Genomic DNA, 14,271 nt, shown 5'->3' on the forward strand with positions numbered 1-14,271 from the left:
ATGGTGGAAATATAGGACAGTCTCCAGTTGGATGGTAGTGTTGGCCGTGAAGGTGAACAAGGTTTGGGAATGGAGCAGGTATATCACAGGCTGGCTGGCCCTTTAAGGCAAGTGGGGCTCAGCCTTGCCTCAAGCCTGAAAGCTATCCCCCAGCTGAATGTGATGCGGAGACCTAATTCTAATGACTGACCCCAGCTGGGGGGGAGTGGGAAATCAGAGATGACCATATAAGCAGATTGGAGAACTCAGGACAGACCCAGGAGAGAAAAGGTCAGAAGATATCGTCTGCCAGAAGGGCCTGGCAAAAGCTGGAGAGGAGAAAAGGCAACTTGGAATGAAATGGGAGAAAAACTCTGTGTTCATCTATGTGAACCAGCAGATAACCCTTCAGAGTTGGTTGGCCCAAGAAGGACAGAAATAAAAGCCCTAACCAGTGGTGAGTCCCAGGAGTGGGCAGACCCATGGAGGGCAGCTACATGAACACTGAAAAACCATTTCACGAGGACAGTATTTTTGGCTGACTATCGGGTGTACTGTTGGCCTGGAAATAAATAAAATACAAATAAAAAAAAAAAGAAACCCTTGGTTACTTACAACCTCCTTTAAAAATGTCTGCTACCCAGAGAAGGAAGAAGGGAACAAATATCATTATGTCAAGGAGCTGTAATTTTGTCAAATCTATCACTGAACAATAAAAATGAGATTTCTTTGAAAGTGACAGTCATATGACTTCATTTGATAATTACAGTCTTGGCTGTGCAAAGCCCCTGAATGTAGGTTTGATCTGCAGAAGTGCTAAGCACCCACAATGCCACCTGAATTTGTGGGTGCTCATTGTTGTTAATTTGTGAAGTTAGATTTGACATAGGCTAACTGTATTAAGACTGTTGTTGTTAAGTTAATGTAAAAAGATTTATGAAAACGAAACAAATGAGAGATCCTATTGATGACTATTTAATTTCCAAGCGGAGTTATAAAATTCACTGATTCATTTGGTCAGAAAAAACCTTTGCAGATAGTGATGGATCACATCAGGCATCCAAATGCTCATCTGAACTTTAAAATTCTCCAAACACCATTACAGAACTTCCTTCCTTCTTATCACCAACCAGCAGTTCTCTGCCACTTCCTTTGAGCAATCCTCCCATGCAATGGACTCAAGACCCTTGTTACCATGAAATCAGCCCCTCCATAATGTCCTTTTATGATGCATTTATAGACTGTTTTACTCCTTTGTGCAACATAAAGCCTTCACTGGACAGAGACAGTAGCTCATTTTTTTAACTCTCACTCTCCATTAGTGAGTAGGACGCAGGTAATCGTGCCTATTGGTTTGTGCAGGTGTCATTAACCAGGAATCAAAGCCCAGGGTCTGAACTGGCAAGTCTGGGAGCAATCAGGTAAAGGATCTATCTCAGCCATGGCAAATGCTTTGAACAGCCAGTGAACTCCTGCTGCAGCTGGGTTTAAGAGTCCGGTCTGCTGATTCTTCCAACCAATCAGGCAGTGTAGCCAATTAGGCCAGCTGTACTCGTTAGGTTGCCTGGAGAGTTACTCTGCTGCAGATGATAATTCCTGACACAGGTGCTCAAATTAGGTAATCTTTATTCAGTAGTACTAATAACAGCATTCTAGTTATGCCTATGTTGTGCTAGACACTGTCCACACACACAGGAAGATGCAACGCTCCTTCAAAAATCTTACCGTATAAACCCTGATTGTCCAAATTGCTCCATGTATGTACATCTACACTAGCATGGGGTCCCGTTAAAGACCTGGGGTTCTCATAGTCATGGGAGTCCACCTGACTAGATGAATTATAACCAAAGAAGGCAAACAACATATGTAGGGTGAGGAAGAAGGATGCAATCAAAAATATGTATTAGCTTTATATGGATTATACACTTTTCAAAAAAAAATCAGAACATAGCTATAAACAACTGCCCTTCAAACCAATGGGGAGCCAATTGTTTATATAGAATTATATAGGCTAAGATGTTATTGACTGTAGTCTTTTTAATCTATAGCATCTTTTTAATCTAAAGATGCTGAATTTATACCGTGTTGAAAACTTGTTCTTAAGGTAGATTAGCTTGATAATATATCAGGATACAGCAGTGAAATGAAATCAATGTTCAGTATATATGGGAATGCTACTACAATTCTTTGGCAGAAAAACAGCACTAAGTGTGTGTGAGAGCTTTGTGGAATTAGTATAGAAAGCTGCAGGTGAACTATCCCTGCCTTCCCATTGCACAGACGCAGACACACATACACAACCAGATGGTGTTTTGCATTTACTTCAGAGTTGGGCTATTTACAGAGGTTCAACCCAAAATTCACACCATACCTAGTACAGCCTATAGAAACTAGTGTGTTGGTGTATTTGAAACTCTCTTTTTCTTGATCTCTTTTCAATACTGTGATCATAACTGAAGCATTAAGGGGTTGGGAGGCAGACAAAGACTTTCCCACACCAGTACTAAAATAATTATAATTTAAAAGTAAGATTATTTTTTCTAAGCACCCTTCATTTAAAACAAATATTTATACCCCTTTGATTGTGAAATGAAATTCAGGACCAAGTTCTCTGTTGCCTAGCTCCACCAACATTAGTGGAGATTTACTGATTTAAGCCAGCTAATGGGCATGTGATTTGAGATAGCTAGGTTTTGGTGGTTTTTTTTTTTTGGTCTAGCTCTGTTATCTAGTTATTTGTCAGTAGATTATTTTAAGTATCGACAAGTCTAGTTGGATGATAAAATCCTGTAATGCTTTTGTGAATAGCTTGTAAACCAATGTCTAATTATGCAACTAACCAAATGCAAATTTTCATCCGATCCAAATCCATTAATGCCGTAAAAACACAATATCCTCCTAACAAAGGGAAAGTATTAAAATTTCAGGGCTGAACCTTCTGCTTTGCTAAGTGGGAGAACTCCAGTCCTGAGCCTGGTGGGCATTTGTTCTTCCTCCAGCACTGGGGTTAGTTAGGGCCCATACCTGCCCAAGCCATAAGTCAGAGAAGTCAACAGAATGCTATAATTTATGCCAACTGCAATGGACTGTTAGGTGCAGTGCAAAAGGATTTAAGCAATGCTGAGGATTGGGCCCTCAATTTGAATTTAGCTTATTAACTTGTAGAACTAGGAAGTAAAAATCATTCCTGTGACAAGAAGCAGTGTCTGGCCTTAGAATCTGTGAATCTCAAGGTATTACAGGTAGCTGTTTAGCTTCTCCGTTCCCTAGGCGGAAGGTAAATGATGGTTGATAAAATACCTAGCCTATCAGTACTGCATGTTCAGAATTCCCCAAACTTTTCCAAAACAGAGACAGGCTAAACTGAGAAGCACTGCAGGAGAATTACTATACCACAGAGAGTAGTATAGTCATACTCATCTGCAGTACAGATACATTGTCAAAGCAATACATACTCAAAAAGGGCCAAATTGAGCCCTGACATAAGTGGTATGTTCAGATACATAACTGTATTTGGGCCCAAGCAAGTAATAGCATACAGTACAGGCTGTATATTTAAAGACTTTGATTAATTATTGTTTTCTTCTTGCATTGAGGGGCTAGTATATCCAGATATGCTGATTTTTTTCACTGCATCTGAACTACTTTCTTTTAAGTTGAGGCCTTCTTACAAACATTTCTGAGTGGGTTCACATGATCCAGTGACCACTGAAGTAAAATAGAAATACTTATTGCTGTAAATTTTATTTTTTTTCCCCTGTCGCTAGCCTATAAACCCAACTGGAATTAATTTCCTAATAACAGGGATTAAAAAGAAATGGCTTTTAAAGATTTTAAATTTCAGTTTCCTGCTGTGTGGATTTTGCTTGTGCAACTGAGTGTGTGTGGACTAAAGCCCATTAAAATTTAGCAGTCCTGCCCTGGCTTATGTTCAGAGCTCCTGCAGAGAAGACCCCAAGGAAGAGGCAGTATTAGATAGGTTCATTATCTGTGGAAAAGCCTTAAGAATATGCATTTTCTCTTCCTCACTTTGAAAATGTAGGGCACCTTCAGTTTTAGAACATTGTTCATGAATTATATCAGTAATGAGTATTTGTTCTGATGTCACATATTTAAAAAAAAACCCACCCAAAACCTAGCTTTCATTTTGTCGCTTGCTTGTTTATCCATCTGTGATTTGAACCTTCAAATATTAGTGGGACCACTGGATGACAGAGGTGCTAAAGGAGCACTCAAGGAAGATAAGGTCATTCAGAGAAGCTAAATTAATTATTTATATCAAGTGCAGTGCAGAGAATCTGAGGGAGATCTTCAGTGCAGAGGAGGGAGGGAGATTCCCACATCTGAGTTCTTTTATTTTTAGGTGGCTGATCTGAGGAACTGTCCCAGATTGAGGTGTCAATAAAGGAAGTTTTGGAGAAGAAATGATAAATTAAACAATAATAAATCACCAGGAGCAGGTGGTATTCACCCAAGAGTTTTGAAGGAACTCAAATATGACATTGAAGTACTACTAACTGTGGTATGTAACCTATCACTTAAATTAGCTTCTGTACTGAATGACTGGAGGATAGCTAGTGTGTTGCCAATTCTTTTAAAAGGCTTCAGAGATGATCCTGGCAATTACAGACCCATAAACTTAACTACAGTACCAGCAAACTGGTTGAAACTATAGTAAAAACATAATTATCAGACACATATATGAACACAATATGTTTGGGAAGAGTCAAATACAGCTTTTGTAAAGGCAAATCATGCCTCTCCAATCTATTAGGATTCCTTGAGGAAGTCAACAAACATGTGGACAAGACTGATCCAGAGAATCTAGTGTACCTGAACTTTCAGCAGGTCCTTTATCAAAGGCTCTTAAGCAAAGTAGGCAGTCATGGGATAAGAGGGAAGGTCCTCTCATTGATTAGTAACCGATTAAAAGACAGGAAACAAATGGTAGGAATAAGAGGTCAGTTTTCAGAACTGAGAACAGGAGAACTGAGAACAGGATCTGTACTGAGACTAGTACTATTCAATATATTCATAAATGATCTGGAAAAAGGGGTAAACAGTGAGGTGGCAAAATTTGCAAATGATACAAAATTACTCAGGACAGTTAAGTCCAAAGCAGACTGCAAGATGTTACAAGGGGATCTCCCAAAACTGGGTGACTGGGCAACAAAATGGCAGAGGAAATTTAGTGTTGATAAATGCAAAGAATGCACATTGGAAAATATAGACCCAACTATGCATATCAAAAGATGGGATCTAAATTAGCTGTAACCACTTAACAAAGAGATTGTGGAGTCATTGTGGATAGTTCTATGAAAATAGCTGCTCTATATATGACGGCCGTCAAAAAAGCTAACTGAATGTTAGGAACCTTAGGAAAGGGATAGATAATAAGACAGAAAATATCATAATGCCACGATATAAATCCTTGGTTTATGCTTACATCTTGAATGCTGTGTGCACTTCTGGTAGTCCCATCTCAAAAAAAAGGATATGTTTTGAAAAGGTACAGAAAAGGGCAACAAAAATGACTAAGGCTATGGAACAGATTTCATATGAGGATAGACTTAAAAGACTTGGATTGTTCAGCTTGGAAAAGAAATGAGTAAGGGGGGATATGATAGAGTTTTATAAAATAATGAATGGTGTGGAAAAAATGAATAAGGAAGTGTTATTTACTCCTTCACATAACACAAGAACTAGGAGTCACCTAATGAAATGAATAGGCAGCAAATTTAAAACAAACAAAAAAGGACATACTATCTCACACAACACAGTCACAAACTGTGGAACTAGTTGCCAGGGGATGTTGTGAAGGCCAAAAGTATAACTGAGTTCAGAAAAGAATTAGATAAATTCGTGGATAGTAGGTCCCTCAATGGTTGTTAGCCAAAATGGTCAGGGACGCAACCCCATGTTCTGGGTATCCCAGTCTCTAATTGCAAGAAGCTGGGAGTGGATGATGGGGATGGATCACTCGATAATGGCCTTGTTTTGTTCATTCTCTCTGAAGTACCTGGCATTGGCCACTGTCAGAAGACAAGACACTGGGCTAGATGGACCATTGGTCTGACTCAGTATGGCCATTCTTATGTTCTTATGAGTTTGATTCTGTATAAATATTGTCATTTATATACCACGCTGAGAAGCACCCAAGTTTCCCCCATTCTTTATAGACAGGAAAGAACACACTCAAGTGAATTCCATGCAGAGCTGTGCAAAACATTCACAACCACAGGATGCACCTAGATGAGGATGTTATAAACTCAGTGCTCAGACAAGGTTCTTTTAAGACTTGTAAAGTTTTCAAACCTTTTGAAAGAACCTTGAGAGATTTATGATTTTGTGGTGATATAATGTGCAATTTGTAGATTATTATTTTTTCAGTTATGTTTGTGGGGTTTTGAATGTGGTATCTTTTTTATTTTGTTTTACTTTTCAGCATCTTTATTGCAGTGTATTAATTATAACATGGAAAAGAGGTTGTACACAGTAAAGGGCAGAAACACAGTTTCACATGCTCACATTTTCTCATAAAGATTAAATACTATACACTTTAAAAAGAGTCAGCGATGAGAGAGAGAGAGAGAGAGAGAGAGAGAGAGGGTGGAAATAATGATTCATGATTTATTTTTGGTTACTGATGTTGGGGATGTTCAGCTGCTTGAAGTAACTGGCTATTTCTAAGCTGCTTGGACTACCCACACTTCTTGCAGTTTTATAGTGTCCTTGTCAATGCAAACTTCCTAGTTACAGATTTTTGTGTATACACTTTGACCTTGACATCTTAACTCATTGTTTTGCCTTTTTATTTCTTATTAATCTTTTTTTAATTCTTTCAAAAAAAAAAGATTACTTTTAATACAGTTTAAAAAAAGCATGAACTTTTACTAGAGGGGGAGTGTTATAATGATCAATATGCTAATGTTAAGTGTTCCTATAATGTGACCTGATTCAGTATGGCCCCCCATTTTGACCAAAATCAGAATTCTAATATATTAAGAGGTTTAGAATAAGTATGATTTTCCATCATCTACTTAAAGAGAGAAGTGCTACTAGATCACAGAGGGTCAGTGAAAGTATATATGTAGAACAGCGATATACTTTTCCAGCATTGTAACATCCTATAATAGCTGGCCCAAGTCTATTAATCCCACAGTACATATTCTTCAAAGGATGGGAGTCCAATTCCCTCTATAACATTAGTCACAGGATACCTGGAAAGAGACCAACCAAGTTCTTTATTTTTATCTTCCCCCCTCGTCTTCCAAAGTAGGATGAATTTGGGACAAAAATGCAAGCTTGCCTGAAATTACAAACCCAATTCGTTGAACAGTAATTATAATGTGATACCTTGAACTGGATGATGTGAAATTCTTTCCCATAACATTTTGCATTGCTCTGACACAAAGCCAGTCCAACTCAGCACTTGTTATTGAACTTCTTTTTCCTTTGGGATTTGTGGAAATTTAAAGCAAAACTCAAACTGTCAGTTTGCACAGATTGAAACGAAAGAAAATGTTCACATGAATCCCTTCACCAAAACTATTGAGTTTGCCCATCTCTGGCTATTGTGATACAGGAGGGCCAGGGAGCAGTGGTAGAGTGTTGGAGGGGAAATATATAAGCCCTAGGCTAATAAAGGCGTGGTTCCCGTAGACTAGGGAGGGTTGCTACAGGTTAATTGGAGCACCTGTTGTCAATTAAGGCCCTGTTAGGAACCTAATAAAAACCTCCTCTTCAGGCAGTCAGAGATGGAGGAGGAGGAAGGAGAGAGGACTGTAGCCTGGAGGTGTGTTGTGAAGACCAGAGAACTGAAGTAAGGGAAAACCTGACCCCAGCGTCTAAGGACCAAGGGTAACCCCACGTAAGGGGGATGAGGGTAAGAAACCCTTAGGAGTTGAGATGGACTGGGACTCAGAGCAAGGAGCAAACCCAGACCCCTCCTCCACTTCCCTCCTCTATCCCCTTCCCGGGCCACTAGCAGGGCCCTTGGCGCCTAAGAGCAGGGGCAAGTGGTGGCGTCTTAGCCTCCCTCTCCACCCCTCCCCCAGAAAAGCTCAGGACCCACCATATGAACATTGGCCATCTTGTCACGCTATAATGAACATTTATTTGTACTCAGTGATGAATAGGCAGCTAGAGGGATTTTCCCCCACATCATATTGAAGCAGAGATCTGACGGATAGAGAAAACTAGGAAATAACAGCACAAAAGAACTCTGTGATAATCATGGTTGAAGCTGATAACTTGAAGATTATCCTTTTTATGCTGTAGGAACTTTTATAAGTAATACATTTAGGACTGAGTTGTCTCTATTAAGCCTTCTTCATCCATAAATCCAGCCACATTGCTATCAATTCCAATGGGGTGTGTCTTCACTAGAACACTGGAGTCTTGTTAACTAAAGTAATATTGGCCATGACTTTGCAGTCCATATAGTCAGAGATAAATCATGTTTTACAACATTATTAACTGCTCATGGGTAAACCATATTAAGCCAGAGTTTACCTGCAAGCCCCTGGTTTGATGTTAAACACAACTTCTCACTGCAAAGTAGTGTCAATATTCTATTAGCTAACTCACCTCCTCAAGTTGTCAATGTAATTTTCTAATAAAGACAAGCCTCCTCTCATATCTACTTGATGGTTCTTAAATCTGAATTATCCTAAGCCTATCTGTGTGGATCTCCCACGTTGAGGGCAGAGTCTCTGTAAATGTAAAAAGACTGCAGAATACCAAAGTTGAGTATTACTTACTGATCCAAATGGAAACCGTTTATTTTATGAACTAGCACTGTCTTCCAATTAAGTAAACATTTGTTTTGTATGCATTTTGTGACAATGTAATCATTTTTCAGTTATCCTGTCCCTACAGATATATGAAAACAGCACAATATAGTTTCAAACTTATAAGCAACGGTCTACATTTGAAATAATAAATGGATCACCTCCCTCCTGTCACATGTTGCTCTTAGACATATCAGTTCCTTAAGAATGCCTTTTCATGAATTCAGGCCATAGAAAAAACATGTGATACAAAGATGTGGAAAGCTCGTCCATTTCTGAGGAAGAATTATTTAGAACAATTCTGCAAGTGCTTACACAGGCTACACTTTCAAAGCTGATAATTATTTAATAAAATTTTCTGTAGCTGGAAGGTTCAGCTAATTGGAAAAGAAGTTGCATTATCATTTCCCATCTGTGGTTGTATCAGAGTTGTAGTTTGGGCTAATAATTGGCAATATGGTTGGTGCTGAAAGGCACTATAGGCCCTGTAGACCTGGCATTGCATAACCTTTTTTAATTAGCTCCCAGAACTGGATCTCATCTAAAAAAAACATTCATTTTTGAGTTATTTAATTCAATTAAAAACATTAGTGTTTTCATTCAATTGCATCCACACTAACTCAGTGTTTGCTTTCTGGTTTACAAACATACTGGATACAAATGATTACTTTAAAACCAGCAGGTTTCAGAGTAGCAGCCGTGTTAGTCTGTACTCGCAAAAAGAAAAGGAGTACTTGTGGCACCTTAGAGACTAACAAATTTATTAGAGCATAAGCTTTCGTGAGCTACAGCTCACTTCATCGGATGCATTTGGTGGAAAAAATCAGAGGGGAGATTTATATACACACACAGAGAACATGAAACAATGGGTTTATCATACACACTGTAAGGAGAGTGATCACTTAAGATAAGCCATCACCAGCAGCGGGGGGGGGAGGGGAAAGGAGGAAAACCTTTCATGGTGACAAGCAAGGTAGGCTAATTCCAGCAGTTAACAAGAATATCAGAGGAACAGTGGGGGGTGGGGTGGGAGGGAGAAATACCCTGGGGAAATAGTTTTACTTTGTGTAATGACTCATCCATTCCCAGTCTCTATTCAAGCCTAAGTTAATTGTATCCAGTTTGCAAATTAATTCCAATTCAGCAGTCTCTCGTTGGAGTCTGTTTTTGAAGCTTTTTTGTTGAAGGATAGCCACTCTTAGGTATGTAATCGAGTGACCAGAGAACATTGAAGTGTTCTCCAACTGGTTTTTGAATGTTATAATTCTTGACGTCTGATTTGTGTCCATTCATTCTTTTACGTAGAGACTGTCCAGTTTGGCCAATGTACATGGCAGAGGGGCATTGCTGGCACATGATGGCATATATCGCATTGGTAGATGCGCAAGTGAACGAGCCTCTGATAGTGTGGCTGATGTGATTAGGCCCTATGATGGTATCCCCTGAGTAGATATGTGGACAGAGTTGGCAATGGGCTTTGTTGCAAGGATAGGTTCCTGGGTTAGTGGTTCTGTTGTGTGGTGTGTGGTTGCTGGTATTCTATCTGCTACCCAAGATCCATAAACCTGGAAATCCTGGACGCCCCATCCTCTCAGGCATTGGCACCCTGACAGCAGGATTGTCTGGCTATGTAGACTCCCTCCTCAGGCCCTTCGTTACCAGCACTCCCAGCTATCTTCGAGACACCACTGATTTCCTGAGGAAACTACAATCCATTGGTGATCTTCCTAAAAAACCATCCTAGCCACTATGGATGTAGAAGCCCTCTACACCAACATTCCACACAAAGATGGACTACAAGCCGTCAGGAACAGTATCCCCGATACTGTCACGGCTAACCTGGTGGCTGAACTTTGTGACTTTGTCCTCACCCATAACTATTTCACATTTGGGGACAATGTATACCTTCAAATCAGCGGCACTGCGATGGGTACCCGCATGGCGCCACAGTAGGCCAACATTTTTATGGCTGACTTAGAACAACGCTTCCTCAGCTCTCGTCCCCTAATGCCCCTACTCTACTTGCGCTACATTGATGACATCTTCATCATCTGGACCCATGGAAAAGAAGCCCTTGAGGAATTCCACCATGATTTCAACAATTTCCATCACACCATCAACCTCAACCTGGACCAGTCCACACAAGAGATCCACTTCCTGGACACTACGGTGCTAATAAGCGATGGTCACATAAACACCACCCTATATCGGAAACCTACGGACCGCTTTTCCTACCTACATGCCTCTAGCTTTCATCCAGATCATACCACATGATCCATTGTCTACAGCCAAGCTCTACGATATAACCGCATTTGCTCCAACCCCTCAGACAGAGACAAACACCTACAAGATCTCTATCATGCATTCCTACAACTACAATACCCACCTGCTGAAGTGAAGAAACAGATTGACAGAGCCCAGAAGAGTACCCAGAAGTCACCTACTACAGGACAGGCCCAACAAAGAAAATAAAAGAACGCCACTAGCCATCACCTTCAGTCCCCAACTAAAACCTCTCCAACGCATCATCAAGGATCTACAACCTATCCTGAAGGACGACCCATCACTCTCACAGATCTTGGGAGACAGGCCAGTTCTTGCTTACAGACAGCCCCCCAATCTGAAGCAAATACTCACCAGCAACCACACACCACACAACAGAACCACTAACCCAGGAACCTATCCTTGCAACAAAGCCCATTGCCAACTCTGTCCACATATCTACTCAGGGGATACCATCATAGGGCCTAATCACATCAGCCACACTATCAGAGGCTCGTTCACTTGCGCATCTACCAATGTGATATATGCCATCATGTGCCTGCAATGCCCCTCTGCCATGTACATTGGCCAAACTGGACAGTCTCTATGTAAAAGAATGAATGGACACAAATCAGACGTCAAGAATTATAACATTCAAAAACCAGTTGGAGAACACTTCAATCTCTCTGGTCACTCAATCACAGACCTAAGAGTGGCTATCCTTCAACAAAAAAGCTTCAAAAACAGACTCCAACGAGAGACTGCTGAATTGGAATTAATTTGCAAACTGGATACAATTAACTTAGGCTTGAATAGAGACTGGGAATGGATGAGTCATTACACAAAGTAAAACTATTTCCCCATGTTATTTCTCCCCCCACCCCACCCCTCACTGTTCCTCAGATATTCTTGTTAACTGCTGGAATTAGCCTACCTTGCTTGTCACCATGAAAGGTTTTCCTCCTTTCCCCTCCCCCCCCGCTGCTGGTGATGGCTTATCTTAAGTGATCACTCTCCTTACAGTGTGTATGATAAACCCATTGTTTCATGTTCTCTGTGTGTGTATATAAATCTCCCCTCTGATTTTTTCCACCAAATGCATCCGATGAAGTGAGCTGTAGCTCACGAAAGCTTATGCTCTAATAAATTTGTTAGTCTCTAAGGTGCCACAAGTACTCCTTTTCTTTTTTTAAAACCAGCAGTAATTTTATATGTGCCCTAGAAATAGAGATAAAGAAATGTATAACTCACATGGTATCAACATTCCCACTGGTAATCTGTTATTCCATCTCCTATCTCTCTAAAAGGAGAACTGTGGGCTTCAACCCTCTAAATGCATCTCCATCATCACTATTCAACTTCACTGCAATATCATGAAGGGCTGTTCTGGGCAGATGAGTGGCAGGGCTAATAATAATAAAAAAAAAATAAAGTAAAGCAGTGAAAGAGAGAATTCTCAATTATACTAATTTTTTTTCTCTCTTTCTCTAATGGATCTCCTCACAGCAGCAGCACACAAACTATGATGTATATTTGGCATGTAATTTCAGCTGTCAGGCATCTACAGTCAGATTTAATGTGCAAACACTAGACTTAGTTGAAATTTCAGAATATTAACCTTGGTGTTCTGGCCAGACTCCAGCATAAACTATAACAACCTAAATTGACCTGTTATGAAAATTGGACAAAAATGATCAAAAACCTCACCATTCAGTAGTCCGAGTGCATAACTCCTTTTTAAACCTGGCTTTCCCCCTTTGCAACATATCATATATATATACTTGCATTAACTTTGTTTTATAATATACTCCCGTTTATCTAAAACCCTATTATCCGAATCCCTCTCTTATTCCCTAATACAAGACTCATACCACTTTACAATCCAATTAGCACATTAGCACCTGAGAAGGCCTCAGAGTGGTAGCCGTGTTAGTCTGTATCAGCAAAATAAACGAGGAGTACTTGTGGCACCTTAGAGACTAACAAATGTATTTGGGCATAAGCTTTCATGGGCTAAAACCCACTTCATCGGATGCATGCAGTAGAAAATACAAGTAGGAAGAGATATATATACACAGAGAACATGAAAAAATGGGTGTTGCCATACCAGCTCTAACAAGACTAATCAATTAAGGTGGGCTATTATCAGCAGGAGAACAAAACCTTTTGTAGTGATAATCAGGATGGCCCATTTCAAACAGTTGACAAGAAGATGTGAGTAACAGTGGAGGAAAAAATTAGCATGGGGAAATAGTTTTTACTTTGTGTAATGTCCCATCCACTTCCAGTCTTCATTCAAGCGTAATGTAATGGTTTCCAGTTAGCAAATAAATTCCAATTCTGCAGTTTCTCATTAGAGTCTGTTTTTGAAGGGTTTTTTGTTGGAGAATTGCGACTTTTAGGTCTGAAATTGAGTGACCAGGGAGGTTGAAGTGTTTTCTGACTGGTTTTTGAATATTATAATTCTTGATGTCTAATTTGTGTCCATTTATTCTTTTGCGTAGAGATTGTCCAGTTTGACCAATGTATGTGGCAGAGGGGCATTGCTGGCACATGATAGCATATATCACATTGGTAGATGTGCAGGTGAATGAGCCTCTTATGGTGTGGCTGATGTGACTAGGTCCTATGATGGTGTCCCTTGAGTAGATATGTGGACAGAGTTCAGTAATTGCTGATCATTAGCGACTACTCAAGCACTGTGGTACAACATAAAATAAAGCAGTAAAATTAGTGGATTAAAAGATTGGCTTAATGTTGGACAAAACACAGACAGCATGTGCTCAATATTGAGCAGGAGCTAAGAGTATTAAAGTGCCTTGATAATGGGGAGAGGATTGTAGATGTGGCCCAAAAGTTCTGCATTGGTAATGCCATGCTATGCAATATTTGCAGTGCATGAGGAAAGCTGAGAGAGTATGCCTCTATCATCGATTGCTCAGATGGTCCCAGTCGATGACCTTCTGGGGTCCCTTCCAACCCTGATATTCTATGATTCTATGGCAAGAGCACGAAGAGCCACAGAGAGAAGGCTCTGGATAAGGCTCTATACATTTTGGGTTGTTCAAAATCAAGTTAGATCTACAAATGGAGGTGCCCTTATATCATAAACATACAGCTAAGGGTATCATAAAATCCCTCCTTACCTGTAAAGGGTTAAGAAGCTCAGATAATGTGGTTGGCATCTGACCAAAAGGACCAATAAGGAGAGAAGTTACTTTCAAATCTCTGGGGGAAG

The sequence above is a fragment of the Dermochelys coriacea genome, chromosome 8 (assembly GCF_009764565.3).
Source record: "Dermochelys coriacea isolate rDerCor1 chromosome 8, rDerCor1.pri.v4, whole genome shotgun sequence".
Lineage (NCBI taxonomy): Eukaryota > Metazoa > Chordata > Testudines > Dermochelyidae > Dermochelys > Dermochelys coriacea.